Source organism: Mauremys mutica, chromosome 4 (genome assembly GCF_020497125.1).
Source record: "Mauremys mutica isolate MM-2020 ecotype Southern chromosome 4, ASM2049712v1, whole genome shotgun sequence".
NCBI lineage: Eukaryota > Metazoa > Chordata > Testudines > Geoemydidae > Mauremys > Mauremys mutica.
In genome coordinates, this window is record NC_059075.1 from 111,429,341 (window position 1) to 111,442,874 (window position 13,534).

Genomic DNA, 13,534 nt, shown 5'->3' on the forward strand with positions numbered 1-13,534 from the left:
ATTCAGTTCTTGGAAGCAGAACACCCAGAGACTAATCTGAACCAGTAACTCATAATTAGATGAGATTAACAGTTAGAACTATAAGAGCACCTAGTCTCTAGTGATAATAGCATACAGTGTGGAGCTTAAAAGGTAGAACTAGGTCTTGAAAAATTCACTCGCCTATTCATCCAGCATGAATGAAAACTTTCACTGGCGAGGGTGGAGCCTAGCACGATTTCTGCTAAATGTATACATCCAGTTAAATTAAGAGTTAGCCTTTACAGCCGTAAAGAAAACCTTCCAAATAGGGGCCAAATGCAGATAGATGCCAGGCTGTCTTTTTGAGTCTGCAGCTTGGCAGCTCCAGTGCTTCTGCTGCTGGTCATAGCTTTGAAAAACTGCAACCAAGTGCTATTAAGATTCTCATCGATTTTGCTGCTCCAAAAATCAGAGCTTGTCAATTCATGTTGGCAGAACCATCTCCTGGCTCCCAGTGCGTGGACAGAACTCCTAGAACACAGCCTCACCCGAGGAGGAAGAAAAAGGACGCAAGTATCAATTTACTAATTCAACATAGTGTGTTAAGTTTAAAAAAAAAACCAGCACAAAATAAATCTGAATAATATACAACTTGACGGGTCAGATCCTTGGCTGAAGCACGCACGTGCAACTGTTTGCAGTAATAACTGTGCCTACTTACGCCAGCAGTGAACCTGGCCTGATTAGACTGTAAGCTATTTGGAGCAGAGACTGTCTTTTTGTTCTGTATTGGTACAGCACCTAGCACAGTGGGGCCCTGATCCATGACATGGGCCCCCCAAATGTTGCCAAAATATAAATAATAATGGAATACAATTAGGGCACCTCTGAATACGAGGACATTTGTTGGCCCTCACACAGGTTCAATATGCTGCTATTAGTGCTAACCTTTAAACTCCTTAGGAACCGGCCATCGGCCATTCTTTCACCTCACAGTGGATGTCACTTAAGAGCAGGATTTGAAAGGTAGTTCCTTAATGCTCTGAGACCACCCTCACAGGACCCTAGGAGCACCAACGCCATAGTAAGACTGGAAAACAGTTTCTACTGTAGAAACCCTGTTTCAAACATTCGCCTTTTCAGCCATAACTTTCTATGCTTAGTGTCTGGTGCAAAATAAACGATGGGAGAGGGCAACAGAAACTCCCAACTTTCCTCATTGTAAAAAAATAAAAATAAATAATTGTAAAATAAATAAATACTTTTTTAAAAAATCTAGTCAGGCTTTTCTGAGGGGCTACAGCAAAGTTTGAAAGGGGTCAGTGCAATGAAAGCAACAGGAATGTCAGCTTGGCTATGCTACACACGAGGCGTTTCATACAGCAGAAAAACTAGACATTTAAAGCAGATGTTCATCCTTTACACACACACACACACACACACACACACACACACACACGCACCTTTGATAATGAGTGAGGTGAAGGGAACTGTAATTACAGAGGTGGAGAATTATTCAAGATCAGGCAGGTTTGTGGTAGGTTAGTTTAATTGCTGCAGTTAGGACATATTTTAAATGATACCCAGGGTGCACAGAGCATATGGATGGGTGCCATTTTTATTAAAGCTAAATAAATAAGATTAAATGTAAAGATCTGTGCCTTTGTTAAAACAGATCTGATAAAAATCTTCCTCAGTCAAACTAACTTGGAGGGGTATTTTTTAATTAATCTGAATGAAATTATGAGCATGGAAGTTAAATTCCTGTAAAAGCAATTTGGCAAAAGCATTTAGCCCTGGATTAGAGCTTTAATAGAGGGAGAAGAAAAGAGCAATTTGTTTTCTAGCTACGTGTTTTGAGTTGAAATCTTGAGGCAGCTCATCCACATTGTTTTTTCAACAGTTAAGGTGCATTACGCTAATAATTTTTTAAATGTCTCTCATTGTTCGTCTATTATTTGTATTGTGGCTGTGCCTAGCAGCCCCAGTCACGGACCAGGACCCCATTGTGCTAGGCTCTGTATAAACACAGGACAACAAGACAGTTTCTGCCTCAAAGAGCTTCCAATCTAAGGCTAAGACAAGAGACAACAAATGAGATACAAGAGGCAGGGGGAGCACAAGGAAACAATCAGACAGTACTGGTTGGATAGGCAGCCATCTAGCACGAGTGCTGGTTGACAGGCCACCAGTGTTTTTATTTTTATTATTGGTATATGTCAGCAGCCAATCAGTACTAGCATACCCAGTGTTATTGGTCTTACAACAGAGCCTAGAGCAGGGGTTCTCAGGACACATTTTTTGGTGGCCTCAGGGTGCGGCCACCAACTCTTGCTGGTGGCCACTCTCACACTTTTCCCTAAAATACTTAATTAGCTTTAGGGAAAAAATAAATTTGCACAGACACGTCCAAATCATTGTAATTTTTATTTACTGCTAGCTAATAAGCCTGTTGTGAAAAGTGCTATTAACCAACATGCAAGTACTATATCACTTTTCCCAGCAGACTTACTCAGCCCCGGCAAGCCTGGGGACAAATTAAGCCCTGGATGGGAGGGGACGGAGGAGGGCCAAGGGAGGCAGCAGGGGTCTGCAGCCTGAAGCCCCGTGGCCGGAGAACATAGCCCGAAGCTGCACAGCCAGGAGCCTGGGGCTGGAGCCCAAAGCCCTGCAGCCAGAGCCTGCCCCCCTGCAACCTCAGGGCTGAAGTCCAAACCACTCCTGGGAAGGTGGGGAACTCACCGGCTGCCTGCTTCTCCAGCCTTGTGTCCCAGGTGTCTCGAGGGATGGGGGGGAAGGGAAGGGGGACCCCTGCTGGCAGCCCTAGCAACCAACACCAAGGCGGTGTATCCAGGAGCACTAGGGAGGGGAAGGGGCCACTACTTTGCTCTCCTCCTCCCCATAACAGTCCAGGAGGCTGTGGCCACAAGAAAAGCCCCTGGTGGCCGCATTTGAGAAGCACAGGCCTAGAGGTTCCAACCAAGACCCCATTGTGCTAGGCCCTGTACATACACATAGTAAGGGACTGTCTCTGAGATCTTATAATCTAAATAGACAAGAAGAGAGGTATCACTAGCCACACTTTACAGACAGGCACCGAGAGATTAAATGACTTGCTCAAGGTCACACAGGAAGCTTGTGACAAAGCTAGGAATTGAACCCAGATCTCTGGCATCCCAGGCCACAGCCCAAATCACAAGTGCCTCTCCTCACTCCCTAGCGCTGGTGAACCTGAACTGCTACTAGACCAACAGTGGGAGAATTCCTTAAAACCTTCTTTACGCACAAGGGCTTAGGGAATGTGGATGACTGACATCACTGGCAAGAAGTCAAGCATATCACACAAGGGGTTTTCCAAAGGATGAGGACTCCAGAGACCCTGTGGGGGCTAGAAGCTTACAAGCAGTTTCACTTCTTCACACAAACCAGAGGAACTCGGTGAGAGGAGGTCATTAATTATGAACTATATATACACTACTCTTTGTACAGTGCGTCAGCATCTTCTCGGGGTGGAGGGAAAGATTTTCAGCTGGGATTATTAATTTAAAATAATAATAATAATAATAGGAGATATACCAATCTCCTAGAACTGGAAGGGACCTTGAAAGGTCATTGAGTCCAGCCCCCTGCCTTCACTAACAGGACCAATTTTTGCACCAGACCCCTAGGTGGCCCCCTCAAGGATTGAACTCACCCTCAAGGATTGAACTCACAACCCTGGGTTTAGCAGGCCAATGCTCAAACCACTGAGCTATCCCTCCCCAGCTTAATACACCATAAAGGGGCCTGATTTTCAGAGGGCAGAACTTTGTGAAAGCCAGGCCCCTTCAAGGTGTCTCAAGCCGGGCCCCTAACATCACTAGTCACATTCAAAGATCTTGGCCACAGGCGTAGTAGTTGTTTTGTGTGCTCTGCTAACTCATGAGTACTAAATGGGGAGAAGACTGCTAGGTTAAAAAGCTTTCTGATATCAGAAAACAAGGGCGTAACACAATCCAATGGCTCGAAGCTAAAATAGATAAATTCAGACAAGAAACAAAGGCACACATTTTTAACAGCAAGGGGCAATCAACCATTGGAACAACTTTCCTGGGGTTGAGGGAGATTCTCCATCACTTGGAATCTTTAAAGCAAGACAGGATGTCTGTCTAAATAATGCACTCTAGCTCAGCCAGAAGTAGTGGGCTTGACTCAGGAATAGCTGGGTGAAGTTCTGTGGCCCATGTTATGCAAGAGGTCAATCTAAATGGTACCACCTGGCATTAAAAATCTATGAACTTGTTAGCTGACAACAGAACAGAAAGAATATTTGTGAGTACAGGGATTTTACTGAGTGCAGGGATGTTCTGTATTTATTAAGTTTGCTTAGAGATGAGATTTGCAGGGGGTGTTGCTCTAAGAAGCTACACACAGCATTTCAAAGGATGCAGCAGTAGTTTCAGAGGCTCCAGTGAAACAATAAAAACCTATCAAATCCATTTATCAAAGCTTCTGCAGTTCCCGTTTCCAGGCAGGAGAAATTTTAATAAGTATCGAGCAAAGAATCCAATCTGGAGCGAGTGGCAAGATTTGGCAAACAAAATGTCAGGAGAATTCTGCACAGGGCCATCAGCACTGGGTGTTTAATTCTGGATTAATTCTAAAGGGTTCATTCTCCCTTCTACAAGCCCGTTCCAAAGCCCATTGGAATCAATGGGAGTCTCTCTATTGACTTCAGAGGGCTTTAGATTAAGCCCAATATGCACATGCAATTTCTAGTAATGATAACTAAAGTTGTGTGCACACACTGAGTGGGAAGGCTATGGGAGTCCTCCTTGTTCTCTCTGGGTCAGAGGGCAATTTCTTGACATGCTAGTTCTCTGAAAACCTAAAGTATATTTTAAAAGGTAAGAAATGTGGCCTGGCAGATTGTGCACCGGGCTGGGACTCAAAAGAATCAGAGTCCATTCCCCACTCTGCCACTATCCTGATGTGCGACCTTGGGCAAGTCACCTGACCTCTCTGTGCCTCAATTTCCCCTCCCACACTTTGTCCGTTTAGGACAGAGACTGTCCCTTACTAGGTGTGTGTGGAGTGCTTAGCACAATGGGGACCTCAGCTATGACCTCTGTTCATTATTACACTACAGATAATAAACATATTTCCTGCATCAGTCCTTTAACCTCCTGCATCCTACAATATGATGTGCCCTTGTGGAGCTGGGGTCCCCCCAGCAAGGCATGGTTAGCCCCCGCATCACACAAAGACAGAGCAAACACTCACCGGGATACACCCGGACATTCACGGAAAGAACTGAACAGGTGCTAATGGAGGCAGCAAGCAAACCAAAGCAAGGAGGGAGTTCAGCCCTGCTCTGATCTCAGCAGCAAGCAGAGGTTTACTCTAACCATTTTAGCACCTCAGAAAGCCTCTCTGCACTCAAAGCTTCCCCCCTCCTTGGAAAGCCAATGAGGACACACAAGTTCTGCTGCACATGGGGCTGTCGTCTAAGATTTATGTGCTGATAATCTCCAAACTGGTTTACTGAACCCATTTCTATTCCGCCCTTCCTGCCTCATGGTCCCACTCACCTCCCAGGAGGGAAGTGTGTTTGGGTTAGTAAAAAGCTAAGAATAATCCAGATTTTTGCCTCTAACAAGGCAAAGCTTTGACTAAACCGTTTGAAAGAGTAATGTGATTAATCTGACCACTGAATCTCTACAGTGCTTCCCTGTTCAGTTTTTAAAAACATTTCAGAAACATTCAATAGGAAGAAAGATTCCCTGTGGGCAAGTTATTCTATAATCTCAGGGTTTCTTGCAGGGCTGGCTCCAGACCCCAGCGCGCCAAGTGCGTGCTTGGGGTGGCGTGCTGCGGGAGGGCGGCAGGCGGCTCCGGTGGACCTCCCACAGGCATGCCTGCGGAGGGTCCGCTGGTCCCGCGGCTCCGGTGGACCTCCCACAGGCGTGCCTGCGGGAGGTCCACCGGAGCCACCTGCCGCCCTCCTAGAGCCGCCCCTGGTTTCTTGCACCTTCCTGCTCTGAAGCAGCTGATAATGGCTACTGTCAGAGACAAAAACCACTGGACTGGATGGACCATGAGTCTGATCCAATCTGCCAGCTTCTACATTCCTATACATATGAACCTTTCAATCATTCCCCTTATTATGTTCCCCAAACCAACAACAAAGTTACTAAGACTAACCTGCAAAGGGGAACACATCACTCTTTGTGGTTCATTCCCTCTGCCTCCACTTCTTTGTTTGTGGAACAGACAAACCATGTTCTCTCCTGGAATGCCCCCAAAATGCACACAATCTCACCCATAGCACAGACGTAAGCCACGTTTCTCCCCGACAGCAACAGCTGCTGACACCGAGGGAGGGGCGATCAGTCATACAGGTCTCCCTGGGCTGGAATCCAAAGTGAGACTTTTTTTCTTTGCAACCTGGAGCCAAATACATTTCTTCAATCAGCCTGGTCCCCTGCATAATGCAGCTGACCTGTTCACTTGCCAAATCCCAGAGAACATACTTGAAATCTGAACCTCCCGGCCCAATCACCCAACCGCAGCGAAGAGTTGAGTAATGGCAGAAGAGTTGCTTGCACTATTCTATCCAGTACAAATGTAATTAATTTGGTTCTGACTTGGGTGCCTTTCCCTCCATTTGTTTGCTCGCAGGTTCCCCCCACTATGATACAACATAAATAAACTAATATGGAAACACACAATTTCCAGTAAGTTCTTGGAATGTATTGGGGACAACTTCTTATTTCAGAAACTGGAGGAAGTAACCGGTGAGAGGGAGATGGCGGGGGGGGGGAGGGGCGAGCTTGCTGCTGACCAACAGGGAGGAATTCGTTGCAAATCTGAAGGGGAAGGCAATTTGGACCATGAAATGATATATTTCATGAGTCTAAGGAAAGGAAGGGGTGAGACCAGCGGAATAAGGACAATGGACTTAAAAAAAAATTCAGACTTTAACAAATTCAGAACAGGTAGGTAAAGTCCCATGGGGGAAAATATCTAAGGGAAAAAGGAGTCAGTGAGTGCTGGCAGTTTTTTCAAGGTGACAATACTAAAAGCTCAACTGCCAACTCTCCCAATGCAACGAAAAGGTAGGAAGAATAGTAAGAGACCAGTATGGCTCCATTGGGATCTCTTTAAATTACCTGAAAATCAAAAAGGAATCATAGGAAAAGTGGAAACATGGACAGATTGATAAGGAGGAGTACAAAAGAGCAGCACAAGAATATAGGGATAAAATCTGAAAGACTATGGAACAAACTGAGTTGCACCTACCAAAGGACTTAAAAGGCAATAAGAGAAGGTTTGTTAAATACTTTTGGAGCAAGAGAAAGACAAAGGAAAGTGTAGGTCCTCTATTTAGCAGGGATAGAGAATGCTGTGCTAACGTTACCACTCCAGTGCTATATATCACTTCACTGCAGGCTGCTGGAGCGACTGAGCAATCAGGAAGGAAAGAGAAAATGCATCACTTTTCTCAGGGCTGAGAGAGAATTTTATATTGATCGCCCTGGCACAACTCTACTCACCCACCCACCTGGGGCAAGTGACTGTTTTGAAGAAGGTTATTCGGCAGTGAAGTGGTTGGGCACTGAATAGATTTTAATGGGGTCAGCAAGTTAGTGAATTTCTTCCTAATAATGTCTTGACAAGAGAGACGCATGCTGAAAGCCAACACAAAATACGCACACCTGCTGCAATACATAAGCATGACGGCACAAAACAAAGAAACCAAGAAAATCACACTAGGGCATCATTGTCCATTACTAGGCCCTGGCCAAGTAATACAGATCTAGGGTATCGGAGTTTTCTCATTGCCCCAGATCTGGGCAGGCACCCACACAGAGGCCAGCCTGAGGCATGCCCATATGAAGACTTCTTCTAATTATGATCCAAAAGCAGCTTTGGAAACCAGCACTGACGCACAGCAATTGTACAGAAATAGATGCTTGTGAAGAAATGCACTCAACCTACCTATGGTATTTATACGGCACCCATTATCATAGCATTCAAGTGCCTTAAAATCTTTAATACACACCTGTGAGAGTAATGACGTGCTATTACACCATTTTTCAAATGGAGTACTCTCTCTCACACACACACGTATGGCATCTGCACAGCAATGTTGTATCACTGTAGCTGCAGGTCCATAAGCCATTTCAAGGCCTCCTCTGTGACACTGGAGATCATCCAATCACCTTTGAATCCATATGTGATAAATGAGCGGGGGAAGCTCCTTTTTATGGACACCCAGCCAGCCAGTTAGCTATAAACCCCCTGTTAGGAGCTGTTCTCTACTTTTTTTTTTTTTTTACCTGTAAAGGGTTAACAAGCCCACAGGTAAAAGGAAAGGAGTGGGCATCTGACCAAAAGAGACCATGGGAAGGCTAGAACTTTTTTAAATGGGGAAAAAACTTCCCCTTTCTCTCCATTGTTGTTTCTCCAGGAAAGAGGGGAACAGGGAGCAGTTATGCTATGAGAAGCTTTAAGCCAGGTATTATCAAAAATCATCAGATCATACCTAGAACTATTTATTTGGAATTCCCAAATGTGTAAGTAGATCAGGAATGTTTAGCTAGACATGATTAGGTTTATTTCTGTTTATTTCTTATGCTAATGGACTCCTCTGTGCTAACCCCCGATGATTTTGTTTGCTTGTAACCTTTAAGCTGAACCCCCAAGAAAGCTAGTTTGGGTGCTTAATTTTTGGAATTGCTCTTTTAAAATCTAGCAAAAGTCTAAGTTCCAGATGTATTTTCTTTCTTTTTTGTTTTTAATAAAATGTACCCTTTTTTAAGAACAGGATTGGATTTTTGGTGTCCTAAGAAGTTTGTGAACATGTTGTTTAATTAGCTGTCGGCAACAGCTAATTGCCTTTGTTTTCTTTCTCTGCTCTTCCCGGGGGGAGGAGTTAAAGGGCTTGAGGGTACCCCACAGGAAGGAATTCCCAAGTGCCCCTTCCTGGGTTCCAAAAGGGGTTTTGCATTTGGGTGGTGGCAGCATTTACCAAGTCAAAGTCAGAGAAAAGCTGTAACCTTGGGAGTTTAATACAAGCCTGGAGTGGCCAGTATTAATTTTTTTAATCCTTGCAGGCCTCCATCTTCTGCACTCAAAGTGCCAGGGTGGGGAATCAGCCTTGACACCATATTTGGGACACTGTGTTATGTGTTCAATGGTTTGGATGTTCTCACCTCAGTCGCACGAAGGGGAGTCTTCGATTTTCCACTTGTGCATCAAATAGATGCATCTTCCATGGTTTGTTTGGATGCAGTTCAACGTGGTCCAAAGTCTGCATGGCAGGTTGAAACCAGGAGGATGGCTTGTTGGGTCAGTAATAATGTGCTTGTTTGGAGCAGTAGACGAGGTCTGACACTTTGCCATTCCCATGCCAGATACAGAGACACGAGTTGGTCACGTGTGGTCCATAGTGGTTTTTGCAATTCCAGGAGTTGCTGGGAAGTTCTGGGTAGTCTTCACAATCTTTAAGTTCTTGTGTTGTGCCTATATGCCAGCGGATATATGGAGGTTCAATGTTTGCTAACGCAGAAAGCCACGGCAGAGGTGATGCTTTTAGCATATGGGGTACTGAGGCACACTAAGGCTACATGCCTATCAAGGTCACATAGGAAGTATGTGGACACAGCAGGGAATTGAAAATGGGTCTTCTGAGTGCTGGCTAGGACTCTAACCACTGCATGTATGCAGCCCAGTTTGTACTTGTGTGGAGAATTTAGAAGACTTTGCAGTCCTGGTAGAGAGTAGAGGAAGTCATCCATGGAAGAATGACCAGTGCACTACATTAGCGAAAAGACCAAATGAAGTGGGACAGCTGAGACAGCAATGCCTGCTGTCTACTTTAGCACTGCACAAGCGCAGATTGCTGCACGAGTGAGCCTTGCTCAGAGCAAGTGCAATCCCAATGAAGTTGTGAATACCTCTGCATGGTAGCTATCTATTGTGGGTACTGGGGCAGTCGGGCTTGGGCCCACCGAGAACTATAGGCCCACACCCTCAACAAAGGGGGAGGAACCGTTAAACCAAGGCCACAAAAGAATTTGTGGGGCAATAAATGAGAAAAACAGAAATGGAATGAGCTCAAAGGTTAACAATCAGGGAACCTGAGGGGGACACAGAGCAGAGAACCCCGTACAGCACCCACTGCTCCCAAAAGCATCTAAGGAGTATGTGAAAACTGCCCAGAGGAACTCTCCCCAGGTGGGAAGTGACTTTGGATGGTGTGTTACTAGGCCTACTAGGGGGGTGCAAAGGTGAAATGCTGTAATGTAGACAAGGCTTTGATGTTCACCTCCCACAAAGCCACACTTTGTCCCAAGTTAGTTTTGAAAGATGCACATGGAGATGCCTTTGGTGACAACAGCAGGGTCTCCCAATCCCTAAACAATCCTGGTGCATCTAAGGGCCAAAAGGAGGAAGGCATTCTGAATACAGTCTCAGAAGAGAGATTTAAGATCAAAGATGAATATGTGGGACTGATGTTGCAGTCCACATGAGAAATCATACAGGTCAATGTCAAAAAAACAGCCATAAGACTTTAGTTTGCAGGGAGTGAAAACCATCGGCTGGTTCACAGTGCTAATCCCTGACATTTCAGGCTATTTGTAAATAAAAACACTCAATCTAATCTGAATGCTCTTTGAAATAGTGCTGTGCAGCTAAATGTTATGGGCCAGATCCTCAGGTTGTGTAAACTGAAGCCTGTGACGTGACACAGATCAAAATGAGCCGAGGAACTGGCCACATAAAAGTCAGGAAGCCTCTGCCCCAGGTGACGTGGTCTATCAGTTAACAGAGGATCGGTCTCACTCATACCCTTGGCCTCTCCTCTTGGGGCGCACCTGGCCTAAGCTCATAATCTACACTGAAGTCTGCTTATAAAGTGAATTCTCTACAGGCAAAGGCTACAGTCTGTGAAAGTAATGGGGAGAAACAAAAGGAAACATCCATGACAAGATGCCGTTGTCTCCTGAAAAGATTCTGTACATAGCAGAGGATCTCAGAAGTGTGTTTCATCAGTCGCATAGACTGAGCCTCCTTTTTAAACTTTCTGTGAATAAAGCAATTACTTATGTTCAATACGAAATCAAAGGAAATGCAATGACCAGCTAGCTAGCTCCAAGTGCTGCACACTGTACAGACCCCTACATTGCACCATTCCTATTTTTCAAGTGATATCTACATTCCAGCTCGCAAAAGAAAAGGAACCAGCAGTAGCCAAAGAGCTCAGAAATCCCAGTAACGCTGACTGGGAAGAACAGCACTGATACAATGTGCAGCCATAGCCTCAATCAGTATTCCTAAAACTTCAAATATGCGGCTTAGCGTTCTGCATGTGGCATTTGGACCCAGCCTTCAAGCTGGGTAGCTGGGTTTTCTTTGACTTTGAGCCGCTGTTTTAATTATTTTTAATTAAAGTAATCATTTTTGCTCAATGCTGCCTTTGTGGCAGGTACAGCACCATCATCTGCCATGTAATCTGCAAGCTCGCTCGCTCTTTGCAGGATATAGCAGCTTGCAAGGGTTATCTTCTGTTATTTCCCAATTCATATATTATTTATGTACTCGCAATACCAGCGAAGGCTAAGATGACATACTGCATCCGTGCTCTTATGTCAAATCCTTTTAACTGGAAGTTTCTTGGCTTTTTAACAGTGCTACTTGTTCATTCTCCCATTCTCGTCCGTTGTATTATATTTACTTACATAAGGGAAGCTGAACAGCAGTCTGAACACAGATTGTTCACTTCTCTTGGCCCTGACTCAACAAGGACAATGCAGGCTCAGCACCCAAATCCCACTGAAATTCAGATTAGATTAAAATTCCCTCAGCACCATTAAAAATTCCATCTCATGTCTGTGGGGCTCTCGGGTCCTCCTTAAAACAAATGCTTATACACAAGACTCATTCCAGGGCTCCAGCACCACCACTCTCCCCATATGTGCCCAACATATACACACACAGATCATAGATACATTAAGCTCTCCAGATTGGAATGACAGATCAGACGCAGGCATCTCATTTCACAGAAAAGAGGAGCCCTGTTGCAAATACTTATTTCACCCTACTTTAAAAAGGTATTCAAACTCCACGATCAGGTGAACGTGTTCTGTTGAATTATTGATGAAGGAAAGCAAAAGATTCACAGCAAAGTCAATGGAAAGTTTGTACTGAGACTGGAAGGGGGAAATGTTTTCTTCAGAGTATTTTTAGCTCGGATTTTCAAAAGGGCCTGAAGGAGTGAATTAGGCACCCAACCTGCACTGAACCACCTAACACCCTTAGGCGCCTTTGACTATCCCAGCCATCAGTTTCAAAAGCATTAATAGAACCACACAAATTACTGATGCAAAAAGCCTATCAAAGCATCTAACCTGCCCAACTGCTACTGCTGAACTGTTACCCTATATTATATTCCAGAGTGCTTGGTCCAGTCCACTTTCAAAGCATCTAAAGGAATCATCTCTCACTACAGGGTTCTGATCTCCACTCTTCCCACCAATGTTTCCTTCTCTTTCATGATTCAAATGAAATGCATCTCGATGCAAAGGACAAATGGCATGACTCAAGATGAAAGATATATCTGATGCTGGATTTTGCTAGCAAGAGAAGGATCAAATATGCACACATTGAATTGGCCTCAATTTAAAGTGTGGTTATGGTCAGAAGACAATGTCGCTTGAACATTCCAAGTATCATGCTGAGCTTCCAGTGCGCACATTCAGGAAAAAAAAAAGAAATATAGCCATTGGGTTTGGGACTGGCAAATTGAACAATTTCTCATGTAGAAAATCAATTAATGGAGCATAAATGTGGAATAACCAAGAGGTGGTTTTTACAAAGACGCTTTCTGGGTCACGCAGCCTCACCAAAAAAGATTCTAAGTGCAGAAACTTACCGTGGCTGGCAGTTTTGCTGATGACACACAAGATGGGCCAGGATGCAGCTTTGATCTCCCACAGCAATAACGGCCTTTCAGTGCTGCCACTGTAAAAACAACCAACCAACACATCTATCAGTAAACTAAACAGATGATGACTCAGAAGACACTTCAGGAATGCAGGAAGTGCAAGAGAGAGGTGATTTCTTTTCAATCCAGTCACTTTTAGAACCCTATCACCAGTGCTTAATCTGTAATGAAAGACGTACTGCGATTCGAACAGTTTCTTTACTTTTATGACTGATGCCACAAGCCCTGAGCTGTTGGGGTTATGTACTGCCAAACCTAGTGGTGCCAGGGCTCAGCCCTGGCACAAATTAAGTACTGCCTAGAACCCTACCCCATAGCCCCCAACCCCTTATCTTTGCTCCTATCCACATACTTAAAACCTCAATAAAAGCTTGGTATCAAAATTAATTACTGAGAGCAAAATTCATACTGTAAAAGTCACCCTAGAGTAACCAGATGGAAGGGAGGACCTCCCTGGCTGCTTTCCCGCTCATTATCAGACAAGGAAAGACCTTCTTGTCTACGCAAATTTGTACATAAAATAAGAAAACTGCTGTGGAAATGTGATGTTGGGACAAGTAGGGGAGTGGCAGCAACTCCAGA

The 13,534-nt window shown here is 44.6% G+C and overlaps 1 protein-coding gene across 2 annotated transcripts in view; it reads right to left on the reverse strand.

The window, feature by feature from the left end:
* Positions 1-12,972, reverse strand: part of TSPAN4 (tetraspanin 4) — a 539,052-nt gene extending 526,080 nt beyond the window's left edge. Inside the window, exon 1 of one of the 2 annotated variants that reach the window (XM_045015196.1) lies at positions 12,881-12,972. The gene's annotated coding sequence lies outside the window, so the exon portion shown is untranslated. Of the gene's footprint in view, positions 1-6,144; positions 6,218-12,880 lie in introns of those variants that run through there. The other variant, XM_045015197.1, reaches the window with a different exon arrangement.
* Positions 12,973-13,534: the final 562 nt, after the last annotated feature.